We start from the raw sequence: 17351 nt of genomic DNA, 5'->3' as shown, positions 1-17351 counted from the left end.
ACTACAACAATTATTCCTAAACATTCATTTTTCTCTAAAGCAATCTAAGTGAGCAATTTGACTTGTACAAAGCTGTAAGGTGCCTACTTTCACACCTTTGGCTATTGCATGGGAACCTTTTGAAACCTCTCAATTTTTATCATTAAAAGTAACTACAAAACTCTCATCACTAAGTTTCCCTACTAAAACTAAATTCTCACTCAACATTGGAACATGTCTTACCTCATGTAGTAGCCAATGATTCTCATTTTGCAACCTAATCATAACTTTTTCCTTTCCAAAAATTTGACTGGGTTCATTATCCCCCAAATAAACAAGCCCAAAATCTCATTGGACATAATCAATGAAATAACCTCTATGAGGTGTAGCATGAAATGAAGTACCAAAATCTTAAACCCATGAATCATCAATACTTTCTAATGAAAGAATCAAAGCATCCTCTTGAGATTTGTTCCATACCACATTTGCCTCCTTGACTCCATCTTTCTTTTCTCCTTCATTTTTCTTTTGAGTCTACAAATATTTCTTCTTATACCCTAGTTTCCCATAGTACCAAAAATTGTTTGGTCCTCTCAATTGAGACCTCTTCCGCTTTGACTTTTCTCTTGATTCCCACAATTTCAAGAATTGTTTACTCTCTTAGTTGTTCTACCTCTACTTTATGCATTCAAAGCACTTCCTAATGTAGATCCACCTGATATTTTCTTACAAGTTTCCTCACTCAAAATAACATCAATCACATCATCATATTTTAGCGTATTAGATCCAAAAGAAAAATTACTCACTACCATTACCAAGTCATTCCATCTTTTAGGAAAAGAACACAAAATCAAGACAGCCCTAATTTCTTCATCAAAATTAATACCCACAGAAGATAACTAACTATTAATAGTATTAAACTCTTTTAAATGATTTATAATAGTTCCACCTTCTTCTATTTTCATATTAATAAACACTTCATGAGAAATACCCTATTTGAAGTGAGGGCTTTTCGTACAATTTTGCTAGTGTTTCCATCAACTCGTTCATCATCTTCACTTTTGTAATGTTGAATGTCACCTATGGTGCTAGACATAACCCAATACTTCCAAGTGCCTTTCTATCTTAAATCTCCTAGTCCTCATTTTTCATAGTTCCCTAGTATCTAGCTTTTCCTTCCAACAGCTTCAATAAATCTTTTTGATAGAGATAGTCCTCCATTTGCATCTTCTATAACTAAAAGTTTTGCCAATTAAACTTGTCAACCCTTAGCTTACCCTCATCTACCATTTTTCCCACTCAACCATGAGACTTTCCTATAGAGGATAATAGAAAAAAAAAAAAAAAAAACCTCACTTTAATACCACTTGTTATGATTAAACCATAGAAAAAAATAAAAATTACATGTAAATATAAATAATATCAAAAAATAATAGATCGCACAAAAGCAAACACAAGACACCAAGATTTAACATGGTTCACCCAATCCCTAGCATTAGTACATTTGACCCCATTTTTAGACCAAAATTTTTGACCATCTATTAAAATGGGGTCAAATTGGTCAGAATATGCAATGAAAAATATCTTTTTTTTAAAAATCCATGCCTGTGTTGGTCAAAATTTTGGCCAACACTAGCTTAACATATGAAAATAATTAAAAGGTTTCTTCATTGTTTCACTGAGCATGCAAGTAAATAGGGTTTCATTTTAATGGAGTGCATGGGAGCATAGGCATGAAGGAGCTAGAGTGGGAGCATTATGTTGATAAAATCTTTTAGTATCTTGTTTAAGGCATGCCCAATATGAAAATCTCCATTGGCATAAGGTTGGACCATCATGAAGAGTAAAAATATCCCCCGTGTTCTTGTTTGCAACTATTTCTCATTCCACAGCTTCTCTATTTTCAGTTCATGTGTTGTTGAATTGGCTCTAAATGGTTGTCTATCGATAAATTGTTCCTACTATGATTTGTGGAGGGAATGAGTGTTTAAAGGTTTGATTGAGATTGATTGAATGGACATTTGGCTTCTAAAATTTTTGGCATTATTCCATACCCCAGGAAAATTTGGACTTCAGAAGGGTTGTTGGTTCAATGATATGCCCGAGTTTTAATGGGGTTTTTAAAGGGTTTGAAGGCTGCTCTGGTATTCCATTTTGATTCCATTAAAATTGATTTTATGTACTCCATTTCAGGAAAATCATTGAAGAATAAGATTGTGTAAATTGGTATTCATAAGACATGAGTTAGTACCAACCAAATCATTTCTTATAAGTAGCAATCGATAATCATAACAAATAAAGTGTAAATCATTCAGTTGGTGTAAATTAATAATCATAAGTAATATGAAATAATGTAAAGTATGATTCTCACATAATATGATAAATGGAAATCATTATAGCATAAATCAATTCTCATAGAATGTGTTAGTTTGAGTCAATAACAATATGAAATGAGATGATGTAAACCATTTTTCACACAATACGATCGATAACAATGCGAGTAAATTAGTTTTAAAAAATACATTTTATGAATCAATAGTCATGAAAAAATGCAAATCATTTCTCATAAAATATGTTAAATCATTAATATGAATCAATAGTAACCATAAGAAATGCAATCTAAATCATATCTCTCATAAAATATAAGATATCATAAATCATATAAGTTGCTAGAATGGCCATAAGAAATCTTTCCCAATAAGATATGAATCATTAATCAAGAAGAAATAGTATAAATAATTCCTCATAAGAATCGTGTATGGTGAATCAATAATGATAATGATAGAAGTTAGATAATGTAAATCATTTCTTATCACATATTAGTGTAAATGAATAATCAATGAGAAGTGAGGTAGTCAATGTAAATCATTCCTAATATGAATCAATAATCAAGAAGACATAGTGTAAATTCTTCCTCATAAATTTTGAGTCAATGTGAATCAATAATCATAAGAAAAATGTTGATTGAAGTGATAACTAAGTGTAGATCATGCTATGCTGAGCTACTTCAAAAAATGATATCTTTTTCAGTATGTAGCTAGAGAAGCTTCATAAATAAAGGGAAGAGAACAATAGAACCTACATTTATTTGGGTATTCTCATTGTCTGCAAAGCAATATTCATGCATAATCCATTCTATTTTCTAGCCCTGAGGAGCTCTCCCAGTGTAGAAGACTAAGGTCTTTCTCATTTCAATCCTCTTGAAGTTCATATAAATGGCCTTATCATAGCCAATTGCCTTCCAAAACCCTGTAGTTGTTTCTCTATTTGTGCAGGTGCTTGTTGGGTACTTCTTGTCTTTATGATTGAAAAAGTACCACTCGTCTTGTGGAGCAGAACCTATCTTGCATCTCTCTAGTTCATTTCAAAACAACGATTAGGGGAAAAAATCACAAAGATAATAAGTCTTAAAGAAAATTCTATTAAGAAGAAATCAATCTATACCATGGAGGTCCCAAGGTTCAAGCTTGTTAAGATCAACATCTATGATAACATCAAGGTCAATGATCTCATAGGACACCTTTTTCTTCAAATAATAGTATAAAAGTTCTTCATCCATTGGATGAAACCTAAACCCTAGTGGTATACATGAGGATTTCCCATTTGTTAATAAGCCCACCCCTGTAGTACAAGAAAACATATATATGTACATCAATCATACACTTTATTTCACCTCCAAGAGTCATAACAATTAGCAATACCAGGAAGGAAAAGAGAAGAATCAAGAAGTCCATTCATATGATAGAAGAACATATATATCATCTTCTCAAATTGCTTAGTGTTCTTTTTTCAGAAGTCCTGACATGAAAAAAAATAAAATTATCAAAACTATTTTGAAATAAACAATATAAATTCATCTTTCTTATCTTGGTCTGATGGAGTATGATACAGAATATCTTGAAATATAATTCAAGATATCAAAAGTATCATGAAATATAATCCAAAATATATTGAAATATATTCTAAATATCATGAAATATAATCCAAAATCCTCAATATTCTAAAGAATTATCTAAATAGATTACCAACTAAAGTTATCATGGATAGTAAAAATGTCATATTAGGGTCTACTATGTTTGGTGGTGCCTACACCCAACTCTACTAAAAGAGTTAGGTAGCTTACATACTAGTAGACAACCAGACACACTAGGATGATATAACATAATACATATATATAGCAATAGCAAACTCTACACTTTGTTATATGTTTTCTTCTTGGGAGAGGAAAGAAACTACTACAATCTTTTTAGAAAGACAAAAGAGTGGTACATCAAGAAAATAGAGCTTGATTGCATACTAAGCTTATAGTTCTAAAGTAGTCCCTAGAAGGACAAGCCTCTTCCAAACCAACATAAAGACCTTGGTACATGTGTTATACAAAAACTAGCTACTCACAAGCACCAGATGCTTGAAAGAAACACAACCATGTGGCCTGAAGATGAAAAACTAAAATCAATTTCCAAACACAAAATTCTACAAGTTTTAATCTTTCTTCTACATAATTCCATGCCCATGTTTTTTATCGTACAAATTCATATCAAAACCAATTCCACTAACCCAAAATTCAGGCTCATATCTAATCAACACTTAAACCCAAATCCAACCCCTACAAATACAAACATCTCAACTCTGTAAAACATGAAATCTAATTATAAATCTTGATGACTACCTAAAAAGTTTTAGTTTTCTCAACTCTGATATCAGCCAAAAGTGGTGAATTTGAGCTCCTCCCTCTGGATTCTCTATATCAAGAAACCCAATCAATCTGAATCCACTCGGTCAACGATAGAGTGGAGTCTTTCAGACCTTTCTAAAGAAGAAAAAAGACCAAAAGACTACAAGATCAGCACATGAGGATTGCAAAGTGTTGTAGATTGTGTAGAAAAATGAATGTTATAAAAATTTAGCAATCTAAAAATGAAAATAGAGCTATTAAAACTGAACCCTATGGTTGCAAGATTTAGATTTTTAGAAGATGAATGATTGAGATGATAAAATTACTGTTAGGCTACCATAGCTACTTTAGGACTTTCTAAATCAATATTTGAGATCACTTTGTAGCATCGCTCACAAAGTGTAGGATGATCCACAAATGAGCCAACTACTTGAGAGTAGATCCAACATCTTTTGCATTTGGCACCATTTGCATGAGATACCCCAATCCACAATTCACCTACTCCTAGTGAAGAATAGATTCCAATATAAGCTACACTAGTACTAGATGTGTGTTCCATTGAAGCTACAACTTCAACCTAAGAAGTTATAAAAATCCTATGTAACGTGTCCACATCATCACCTAGCATAGACATCTCATGGAATCTTCAAAGTAGGTTTACATTAGAGCTACATAAATAAACCTTAGCATCTAAACTTGCACCTATCATCTTTGCACCTCTGGCCATCTCCAAGACTTTGTTTACTTTTTTTCTCATCTCAAGGACCTCCTCCTAGTACTCAACATTAGGATTCGTTAGCATTAGCCATTCATCATTAATCATTGGCCATTGTACTTCAAAAACAAACTCTATTTCAGATCCATCTTCCTTGAAATGTGTAAATGGCATATGCTACCATGCATCCTTGGCCATGTGAGGTAGAATTGGAGCTATAGCCCACGGAATGAAAAGTAGATGAGTTGCATGAACAGTTTGACAACCCCTCCTTGTTTGGTTGTTTCTACCACCAACATAAAGTCAATCTTTGGCAACATCAAAGTAAACTTTTGATAAGTCTACACTTGCAAAATGTTGAATAGTTTGGGGAATCTTATAGAACTGATAACTCCCGTAGCTTTGTTTGTTGTTGTTGATAACATTGGCTAGTTGGCATAGTGCATACTTATCAATCATTGGAAGATCCTTGTAAATAATAGAGTTTTCTAGCTTCTAATCATTAAGATTTGAAAGAAAATACATCAATGTTCCACGCAATTTTCTATATATATCAAACATTTGTTGACAATTTGTGGAGCAATCATTACATCACTAGAATAATCCACACTTAAAACCCAAAGTCTTAGGACATTAGCTTTGTACCTAGGAGCCTCCTTTTGATTCTTACCACTTTCAATTACAACTTGTAGATCTATCACATTTCCTAGTGATTTACTTATTTTCAGAACCCTCTCATCCAAGACAAACCCATGACTTAGAATGCTCTTGTATGGTGCATGTCCTCTAGTGGCTATGCTAGTTAACAGGGAGCTTTGAAACCACCCTCTATGTATGGTGCCTATCCTAAATGATTTCCTTTGAGCATCAACAATTTTCTTGGAAAATTGAGCAGCTTTCTTTCTTAGTTTCAATGGTGTGATTGTTGAAGTTTAGCATCTATCAAATTAATTATCACATTATACATACCTATGTGCATATATATACATATGCATATAATCATATGCATACATATACATACATACATACATACATATATATATATATATATATATATATATATATATATATATATATATATATATATATATATATATATATATATATATATATATATATATATATATATATATATATATATATATATATATATATATATATATATATATATATATATATATGTATATATGTATCTAATTTTTATGTTTGCCTCTGATTCATATCTAGTTGGCTAAATGACACTTGCTAATATATTGATCAAGGATCACATTCTTAATCACTAATCTTGCTATGTCTTATTGTGTAAGTATCCGATGTTGAATTGGGTAGTACATTATCTCAAACAAAGTCTGATGATGATCATTGTGTATATTGAATGGTTATACAATGTTTTCTATTACTTTCTATAAGTATTGGGCTTATTGCTTTGTCTAAACACCCGATATATATTGGTGTTGTTATCTATTAACTAAATAAAGCTTGTGCTATGATCATGAACCCATAGGGTCATGACCCTACATGGCCTTTGGTCATGTAGAGTCATGCCCCTATGGGGGGACATGACTCTTCAATGTATTATATATGCTCACCAAACTTGGAGACAACACAACATATCATGTACAAACATATATTGCAATCCCAAGATTGATTTAACCTAAACATTCAGAATACACATTATCAGCAATTTCCATTGAAGAATAAATCTTAAGATCCATACATCAGCACCAAGAAAGGTAAGATTGTAATTATCTTTATCAGTATTTCTAACAGAGATCCTATATGCAATAATAGTTAGCTCTTTCCTTGCCTCTTGGTCTATGGACTACAGAACTTTGAGCTCAAGCAACTCATATCAATTTTACGTTGAGATATTTTATGCACTACTACCATCATACAAACCTTCTATCGAAATGAATAATTTCCTAGTCCATAGCCCACAACAAAGACAAAGATTGTCAGTCTGTGGTGCAAGTTAATCGCTATTAATCATTGGTGCAAGTTAATCTCATGTGTGTGTGTGTGTGTGTGTGTGTGTGTGTGTGTGTGTGTGTGTGTGTGTGTGTGTGTGTGTGTGTGTGTGTGTGTGTGTGTGTGTGTGTGTGTGTGTGTGTGTATGTATGTATGTAATATATATATATATACAAACTATCTCCCATAAGTATATATACCTGTATATGTATACATATGTAGATTTGAATCATTCATACACTCTCCTCTGTATATGTATATTTCTATTTGTGACCAAAGCTAGAAGTGTAAGGTGCTAAATAGTTTTATGGATTCCTATTTTGAAAATAGGTATTTTTTTTAGGAGGGTAAGACCTATTAACCCCTTACCTCTTTTCTTTTCATTGCCATGGAATATTGTTTTTTTATTACAGGTTATTCAAGGATTGCAACATTTACCTCCAGTGTCCACCATTTCTTTAACTAGACTAGAGATCTCCTCATTATTTTGTCACTCCAATTTCCTCCAACATTAATATTTGTAACCCTCTTAATTGTTATTTGTAATCCCCAATATGTTGGGAAGGGAATCTAGCTGAGACAGATTTTGATCTAACCTTGTATTTTTTTTGGAGGTTCTTCTATCATAAACTCTCCCCTTGTATAAAAGGAGGTATGCCTTCTTAAAGACCCTTATAAAGGGCATCTGTGATGTATATAGGACTCTAATCCCAGCCTACACCAGGGGTTTTCTTTTCCCTATTCTCTTTCCCCCGATGCCTACAATTAAATAGGGAAAAACTTTTGTAAAATCTTTTGATAATATAATATAAAGTCTTGATTACTATTGTGTATTAATGAATTTTATATCATATTAATGAATGTTATGTGATTGTATTGATTGAATGTTATAGTTCATAAATGGATGAATGAAATGAATGAAGTATGTAATTAGATGTTAATGGGGAATTTAGATTGATGTTAAGGGGAGGGGGTGAGGCCAAATGAGCTTCCACCTTCACATGGTTGGCCTTGTTAAGTAGAGAATATTATAGTATTCTTGAAACCAAGTGAAGCTCAAACTAACATACCAAGTAATCGCAAAAGCAAGGGCTAACCCCAAAGTTGTAGCAGCTTTTGCTGAGAGAAGGGAGTTTGATAAAATACTTATTTACTCTAAATAGGTATGCCTTGGATTTGTTCATTTGTCATTTATGATGGAAGATAGGGCTTGTTTATGTTTAAACTAATTGGAAAAATATATTTTTCTTGGAAGCATTTGTTTCTTTTACTTCAACATTCTCTTTGTTGTGTTTAATGCTTATAGCTTTACAGATTGTGAATGAGGCATAATATAGGGCACTCATGAATTTTGTACATTGGGTACACTCTAGATTAATTGTTTCTCCTTCAGATAATTTTGCACTCCTAATCCCCATGTGTTATCAATTTATAAAAATATATTTTTGATAGTGAATCTAAATATGTTTTAAAGAAAGAGGTCTTATTTGTTGAAAATTATTTCTAAGGAACTGTTAATTTTGTACTGATAATGTCTCAAATGGAGGAGGGTTGTCCTGTTGACTACAATGTCATCACAAATATTTTTCTCAGGTATATGCTTTCTAGATGTTGTAAGTTCACATATTTTCTTCTTATTTATAAATAACTTTTGGATTTTGATGTTGAAGTCTGTAGTTGAGGTGACTATCAAACTATTGCTCTTATTGCAATTTGAGGTGACTATCAAATTATTGCTCTGATTGTGGTGATTAAGAAAGATAAGCTTGAGCATGATGAAGATGGAATTATTGCTACTACCCTTCATGAGCTATCCATTCTAAGGATGTTATCTCAGAATCTTAACATTGTAAGATAAGTATTAGGCTTATTGCTTTGTGTAAACACCCAATATATATTAGTGTTATTATCTATTAACTAAACAAAGCTTGCAATATGATCATGACCCCATAGGGTCATGATCCTATGTGGCCTTTGGCCATGTAGATTCATACCCCTATGGGGGGACATGACTCTTCCATGTATTATATATGCTCACCGAATTTGGAGACAATGCAACATATCAAGTATAAACATATATTGCAGTCCCAAGATCGATTTAACATGCAGGCTCAGAATACAAATTATTAGCGATTTCCATTGAAGAATAAATCTAAAGATCCATACATTAGCACCAAGAAAGGTAAGATTATAATTATCTTTATCAGTATTTCTATCAAAGATCCTATATGCAATAACAATGAGCTCTTTCCTTGTCTCTTAGTCTATGGACTGTAGAACTTTGAGCTCAAAGGGTAGCCCGTGGAAAATTTTATCAGACCCATAGAAGTTTGGATGACTTATTTTATTTAATTTTCCTCAATTCCTTACTTGGATGGCTCCTATCTTTTCAAGGTGCTTCATGTCTCTTAACAAAAATCTCTAAATGATATAATTTCCCTCACCATAGGGTCTAAATTGGTGTAGGCTACAACCATTTCCTCAGTGTTGGTGGTGAGTGGATTATTTCTTCTTCCTCGATTGTATATCATCTCTAGGTAGGAAAGAGGGTTTTGGTACCCTAAATGTGGAGGATTCATTATTATTTTTTGAATGATTTGAACTTATGTCTCTCCTATTTGAGGAATTAATCTTTAAAACATTATGTAAATTATAGATTCTTTGTAAGGCATGTAGATGTTCTTGGGTTTGTACTTGGGTTTTTCTTTCATTTTGGTCCATTAATCCTTTGGTTGTCATCTCTATGAATGTTCTTAAATCATTTTCCCTTGTTTCACACATGTTATTGTTTTGAGAAGGGTTAGAATTTTGTGTCAGTTTTCTTCTTTCCCTTTCTAAGCTACTTTGGGCCCTTTGGTTAAATTGCATTAGGTTACCTTTCATGGGATGGAAAGATAAACACTAACATACCAATTGTGATGTCCACTACTAGGAGGCTATGAATTTTCAATGATGAACATTCAACACTATGCATTTAAATTGGATTAAACTAAGAAATAGTGAATGATTCATAATACATTTGACAATTAACATACTTAAGCCCTGATTCACTCCTCTTCTAAACATCAAGACAGAGAATACTTGTCATAGGGCATTCCAAGACCATCTACAAACAAGCTTCCTCAAGGTTTCCACAACACCTAACTTGTAAGGATTTACACCCATTACTCCTTATAAACCTATCTATCCTCCTAAGGGGCTTTAGTGTGTCATTAAGGAATAGGCTACATATATACTACAAATGGATCAAAAATAACTAAGCATATATGTAATTCTGATTTCACTATTTTAAACTGATACTATTTCTGCACAATACACTCTAGACCATCTATTGGCCCCTTTTTCCTTATGGCATTTAGATATAATATTCTATAAATCAGTATTGGTTCATAGATAATAATAAAAATATCAACTTGTTGTTATATGATTCTTTACAAAAACTAAAAATGATTTAATTCCCTTCTGATCTCTTGCAATTAGTACCAAATATATGTTTAGGATAGATCTATTAATCAAGGAAACTATGAACCACAATTTCATAAAGTGCACAATGGGAAAATGTGAATGTCAAAGTCTATATTTAAGAAGGAAATGTGCACATACTGCTGCTACAGTCGCAACTAAAACTGTACCCAACATCTTTGTGTAAGGAAGGTCTTCACCTTAATAAAAAAAAATAGGGAAAAACTCAGCTGTCAAATTAAGGAAAATAAAATAATAATAAAATTGTATCATATTACTCATTTAAGGAAACTTTATATTATATTTCATAGTTGACAAATAAGAGTCACTTTATTATTTGTACACTTCTTCCATGATAAGACATGAATGCTCATCTAAGCTCTTGACAATTTCCATATTTCCATCAGCCAAGACATCCAAACCAACAAACTACCTAGTTTCTTCAGTAAACTTGGCATTCTCATCTATAGGAGATAGTACTAGAATCTTATATTTCATGCCAATCAAAAAATCTTCTTGACTATGGCCTGGGGCAATATGAACTAGTCCTATTCTAGATTCCATCATTATTTAATCTCCAGCCACAACAACAAGGAATTTCCTATTTTCTAAAGGATGGATATAACTGCAATGTTCAAGATCTGAACCATAAAATGTTCCCAACACATCAAGCTCAAACCCCCACTTTAATTGTAGAGTACTAACTAAATTTTCTGCAACAATAATATGTTGGTTACTTTCAAAAATAGGCTTTTTGACACCTTCTATAGTAGTATCTATAGATGATTTTTTTCTTACCTAGATCAGTACGTAAAGAAGCTAACCATTGACTACAACAGTAACATTTCTAGGAATTCTCCATGGGGTTGTAGTCTAGATAGCCAAACCCAAACTGGGTAGAAGTCCTTTGAGAAAAATAGGAGTTGAGTTTGCTACATTAACCAACCACTTTGAAAATAGCGTAGACACTTCTTGATATGTGTCACTCTAGATACTCCAATTCAGCCTTAGCCAAAGCCATCCCAAATGAGGGACTCCAATGAATCAATTTTCAGTCTCTATAAATGTGGCCCTACAAAAACATTTACCCAAATACTTCAATCTGTGAAGCTTCATATTCTAGAGCAAGTGTTAGATAGGGATTGTCCCACTCTCCCCATATTCCATATCTCCTAAATGATTTCCTTTGAGCATCAACAATTTTCTCAGCAAATTGAGCAACTCAATTTTTAGTTTAATATTGCCATTTTATGGAGTTTATGAGTTATTTAATTAATTAAATTCAATTGAATATATCGATGAGTATAGAATATATAAGGGGTCAAGTTTGCATCTAATATGTTCATGTCAAAGTATTTAATTTATATGCCAATGGGATGCCAACTTTGCGATAAATATAGCCTCCTTAGCTTGGTGTCATTATAATATTCATCTACATGTTTAGTTCATTTTGTTTTAAAGTTATAATATTGTTAAATTCACTATTCCATTTGATGTCCCTGCCACCATCAAATATAATCTTTATTGTGGCCTTTGTCAAGGAAAAGTCAGCCCATTTATATCATTTACATTTCTCAACATATAAATAGTTGCCTTGTATCCTCAACTCATTGTGTCCTTTAATGATCTTAATTAGTAGTTGTCTTCTTCTTTTTATCACATTTTATTAATGTAGTTTATAATCACATAATTACTAACAATCATCTCTATTTCTTGGGCTATAACATGTCTTTGTCTTGATAAATGATAGTGAAGTCAGACTCTTTGTGAAACATGTTTCACCACTTTAAGAGTCAGCTAGCATAAGCAACATAGCATTATATTACAAAGATATCTCTAGAAGAAAGTGCCTCTTTGAAGGTGAGTTGGCCATCATCATAGACTTTATCTTGCATAAATCAAATGCCAATATGGCATAACTAAACTTGCTTTGAGTGAGGAGATCTAAAGCTGATTTGGATTGGCCTTTGGACTGTGATTAGTGGTCGTTATTGATTGTGTTCATGCACATTTCACATCAAGACAATTATTGCCAACAATATTAGACAACAAATTCCTCTTGACACCAACGACAACAATATTTCCAACATGAATCACATACTAAAAACATGGTTGAGCCTAGTGACATTAGCAAGAAGGATTGTGATATTTTGTTTCTGCTAGCAATAGAGATGCCATGTTTTTTTATGCAAGTCCTTCTATATAAATATATATGCTTTGTGCAGAGTGATGTTGTGACTACAATAATACAAATCTCAAAAAAAAATTACATTGATATGTTTGAGAGATTTCCCCAGGGCTTATATGCTAAACCCAGACATCTAGAACATTATGGGTATGGGCATCAAGAGAAGCTAACTCTTCAAAAAAAGAGGCATATTGAACAATATACATTTACTTTGTTTTGACATTTCAATAGAATTGAGAATATTTAACAATGTTACAAGAACATGAATCTCAATAGATCTCAGTAGGGTAGCAAAGCCAAGCCTAACTAATACCATGTAGCATGATGCAATAAAAAGCTAAGTGGATCTCGAAATCTAATCTAGACGAGATAAGCTATAGTGAAAAATTAATCACATTGAAAAACTTCTAATATATCTAGCTAAGTTGTTTATTAAATGCTTTAATTAATTTTTTACCCGCTATATTTTTATTTTATGATTTATTTATTTCATTAACCTAGATATTTTTATTTTATGTGAGTGTTTTATTTTCCCTTACAAAGAGATTCACATATATGTCCAAATGAACGTGCATGTGTGTAATTGTAAGGGTGAAAATTAAATAATTTTTCATCTCCAATTTGGCCTCAATTTGATATGTGTACCTCAAATAATTAACACACCTTGTCTATGCTTCCATAGTTTGTAGTTTTTTCTAGTAGAGATGTTCCAACTACAACATCACAAAATTCATTTATTCTTGTACTTTGATGGATATCTAAAACCTATTCCAAAGCTTCCACTTTGGCATATGCAGGTAGTATGCTGGTAAAGGTTGTGGAATTTTCCTTTGAATGTGTCTAGAGGCTTTTTGTCAAATCTAATTTATGCATATCCTGAAAATTATTGTAAGAAATAATAGCATTTCTTTGAGGCATCAAATCAAAAAGATGACATACCTTGTGTATGCTTTGAGGGATGTCCATGCCCTTTTCCAAAATTTCCATTTTGGCATAGGCATGTAGAATGCTAGCAAGGGTTGAAAATTCATTACACCTACTAGCTGAATTTTCTCAAATATAAAAGTATGCATGCATCTGTCTATATGTTCAACAAATCCATGTTGTTCATATTATTCAATCATGGCTTACCATGAGACCACAATTTATTCAAGATTTCTATAAAATAGTTCACATACCTTGTCTATGCTCCACATTTTGCATGCTTGTCTACAAGGGAAATTGTAACTAAAACACATATGCCCTCAATGAATCTATTTTGTGCATTTACTATAATCTTTGCAAGCCATGACCAGAATTCTTTTAGGCATTCTGTCAAGCTATCATATGCCTTGTCTATGCTCCAATTTTGTAAGTGTGCCTACCAGGGAAATTGCAAATACAACATTTGACATAATTCCTTTATGATTTAATGAATGCATGTATCATATTCCAAAGCTCCCATTTTGGTACAGGCAAATAGTATGTTGGTAAAAGTTGTAGAATACATACATACACACATGCACATACATATGCATGCAAATATGTTATACATATGTGCATGCATACATGTATCTATGTTATAGGGCACATTTATGCATGGTATACATATGTACATAAGCATGTATGCACATATACATACATACACACATGCATGCACATACACATACACACTAACTTGGAGACAATGCAATATATCAAGTACAAACATATATTGTAGTCTTGAGATTGATTTAACCTACAGGTTCATAATACAAATTATCAACAATTGCCATTGAAGAATAAATCTATAGATCCATACATCAGCACCAAGAAAGGTAAGATTGTAATTATCTTTATCAATATTTCTATCACAGATCTTGTATGTAATAAGAGTGAGCTCTTTCCTTGCCTCTTGGTCTATGGACTATATAACTTTGAGCTCAATGGGCAGCCCATGGCAATAAAAACTAGGCACATAGTGCATTTTGTACACTTCTTCCATGATAAGACATGAGTGTTCATCTAAGATCTTGACAATTGCCGCATTTCCATCACCCAAGGTATCCAAACTAGCAAGCTACCCAGTTTCTTTAGTAAACTTGTCATTGTCATCTATAGGATATAATATTAGAAGCTTATATTTCATGTCAGTCAAAAAAAAATTGGACCTAGGCATTGGTGGAAATTTCCACCAATGCCTGGGAGTTTTTGACCAATGATGGTCAAACGCGTGGGTGCAAATTGCACCATGGCACCACAAACTTTTTGACCAATGGGCTGGTTGAAATTTTGACCAAATTTTGACCAACTAGATTTTGGTTGAAATTTTGACCAAAAATATTATGACCAAATGGTTGGTCAAATTTGGGTCAAAATTTTGGCCAATATTTTCGAAAAATGATCTCAAATGTACGAGTGTAGGCTATGTCCACCAACAGCAAGTCCAATATTATTATTATCTAGTGATTACAACCTGATTACAATCTATAATCCCTTACATCACAATACCACTACAAGAAGCAATTTTGACATTGCACTTTATGAAACAATCCCTAACCCTAAGCCCTTCTATATAAGTATTTTTTCCACTTTAGGGTTAAAATTAGTTACAACATGTTGGCCATAAAATGCTGATGAAATAGCCCCAAAAAAATTTTCAATCAAGGAATTATGGAGTATGTACAGTACTTCCCTGATCAATCACCACAATCTAACATATTCCACAAAGAGTAAGGCATAAAAATGTTTGAATTCTGTGTTGCATAAAATTGTAACCAAGATTATGCAAACCTCAAACTATGAACATAACAATGGAGAGTATTGTTTGGTATGCTCTTAGGAACACAATAATGGATGAATCTCTTGGATGTGTGAATGCAAATGGGATGATGAAATATGTATCTAGACTAGATGATATGAGAAATCAAAAATGACAGAATGATGATGCAATGATAAGAAATTCTAATGGACTTCTAATGAATCCTAACCTAGCCGGGGTTCTCTTCTCGTTAGAAAATCTTGAGACAAGGCATCTATTTAAAGTGGATGGAGGAAGCATCTAGAATGTGCTTAGAAACCACTAAGAGATAAGGATAGGGATTGACAACTAAGCACGGGAGATATGGATAAGAATTGACAACTAAGCACCCTATCTCACATTCTAGATAGATGGATAAGACTGATGAGATGGCATATGTGTGTAGAAGGTTCCTATGGTGTAGACAACATGTGCTTAAAATATGTGATGACAACTCATATGAATGCACATACTTCTAGGCAGTTTGAATAAAGATTAAATTAAATGAAATTTAATTTAATCAAAGTCTAGAAGAATTAATGGGAATATGGAGGATTTTAAATAAATAAAATTTATTTAAAAAAGGAATACGTGGAGAATCATGTGTTAATTTAAATTAACACATTAGAGCTAGGAGTATTTAAATTAAATTTAAATACTTGGACAAAAGTGAACTTATTTAATTAAAATAATTTTAATTAAATTAGTAGAAGAATGTGACTAGTATTAATTAGATTAATAAAGTCATTTAGGACAATTTTTAGTGTATACATTTTGCCCCTCTTTGATGTGATGTCGGCATGGCATCATATCAAAGAAAATACAAGTTGCCCTTGAGAAGATAGGAGAGAACTGGTGACAACGACAAAGGAGAAGGGTGATGGAAAATGATAATCTAAATGCAACTTAACTACATGAATGCAAGACATTCAATTGTGTTCATATGGAGAGAAACCCTTATTTTAATATTGCAAGAGGAGTTATACACCAAATGCTATAGAAGCATAGATGACAAGATTCCTTTGTGTGTATTAGACTCTTAACACAATGGATGTAGATTTTTGAGTCATGAGGGAACAAATGACATATACGCACTGGAGAGGTCTGGGCACACCCACAGTCTTTTTAAGGAGCTTGGTGGAAAGTGTGCTAACCCGTTGCCCCCAATGAGCAATGCATTAACATAACTTGAAACTCACATAGATGTACTAAAAAATCATGAAAATAGATCATATTGCAAAATAACATGTGTAATCAGGATAAGCCGTCCAAATGATACTAGGATATGGAAGATCGAGGCACACTGGGGGAGGCTATCACTGACACACAAAGATAAAATTAACAAAAAGACATTATGACTAAGTAGTCATTCAATTCACCATGCTTGCCATGAACCTGATAAATTTGTTAAATTTGTTAAGCCTTTGTAGGAAGGATTCATCCTGTAAGGCAAAAACTGATTGATTGATGAGATATTTGTGATTGGCTTCTAGCAATGACAGTAAAAGGAATGATGTTCTCAAATCATTGAGTCTAAATGTAAATTTGTGTAAGCTTGTTTGCAATCACTATTTGATGAGGTTGGTTTTATGGATGGAAGCTTAGT

General features: G+C 32.6%; 2 pseudogenes; both read right to left on the bottom strand.

Moving 5' to 3' along the window:
* Positions 1 to 4982: 4982 nt before the first annotated feature.
* LOC149529155 (isoleucine--tRNA ligase, chloroplastic/mitochondrial pseudogene) lies at positions 4983 to 7791 on the bottom strand (annotated as a pseudogene).
* Positions 7792 to 11132: 3341 nt separating this feature from the next.
* LOC149529154 (isoleucine--tRNA ligase, chloroplastic/mitochondrial pseudogene) lies at positions 11133 to 14950 on the bottom strand (annotated as a pseudogene).
* Between the last annotated feature and the right edge of the window lie 2401 nt (positions 14951 to 17351).

The sequence above is a fragment of the Cupressus sempervirens genome, chromosome 11 (assembly GCF_028749045.1).
Source record: "Cupressus sempervirens isolate cs-2001-9-10 chromosome 11, ASM2874904v1, whole genome shotgun sequence".
NCBI lineage: Eukaryota > Viridiplantae > Streptophyta > Pinopsida > Cupressales > Cupressaceae > Cupressus > Cupressus sempervirens.
Note: the sequence above shows the minus strand (reverse complement) of the source record. Positions and strands in the feature narration are given on the sequence as shown.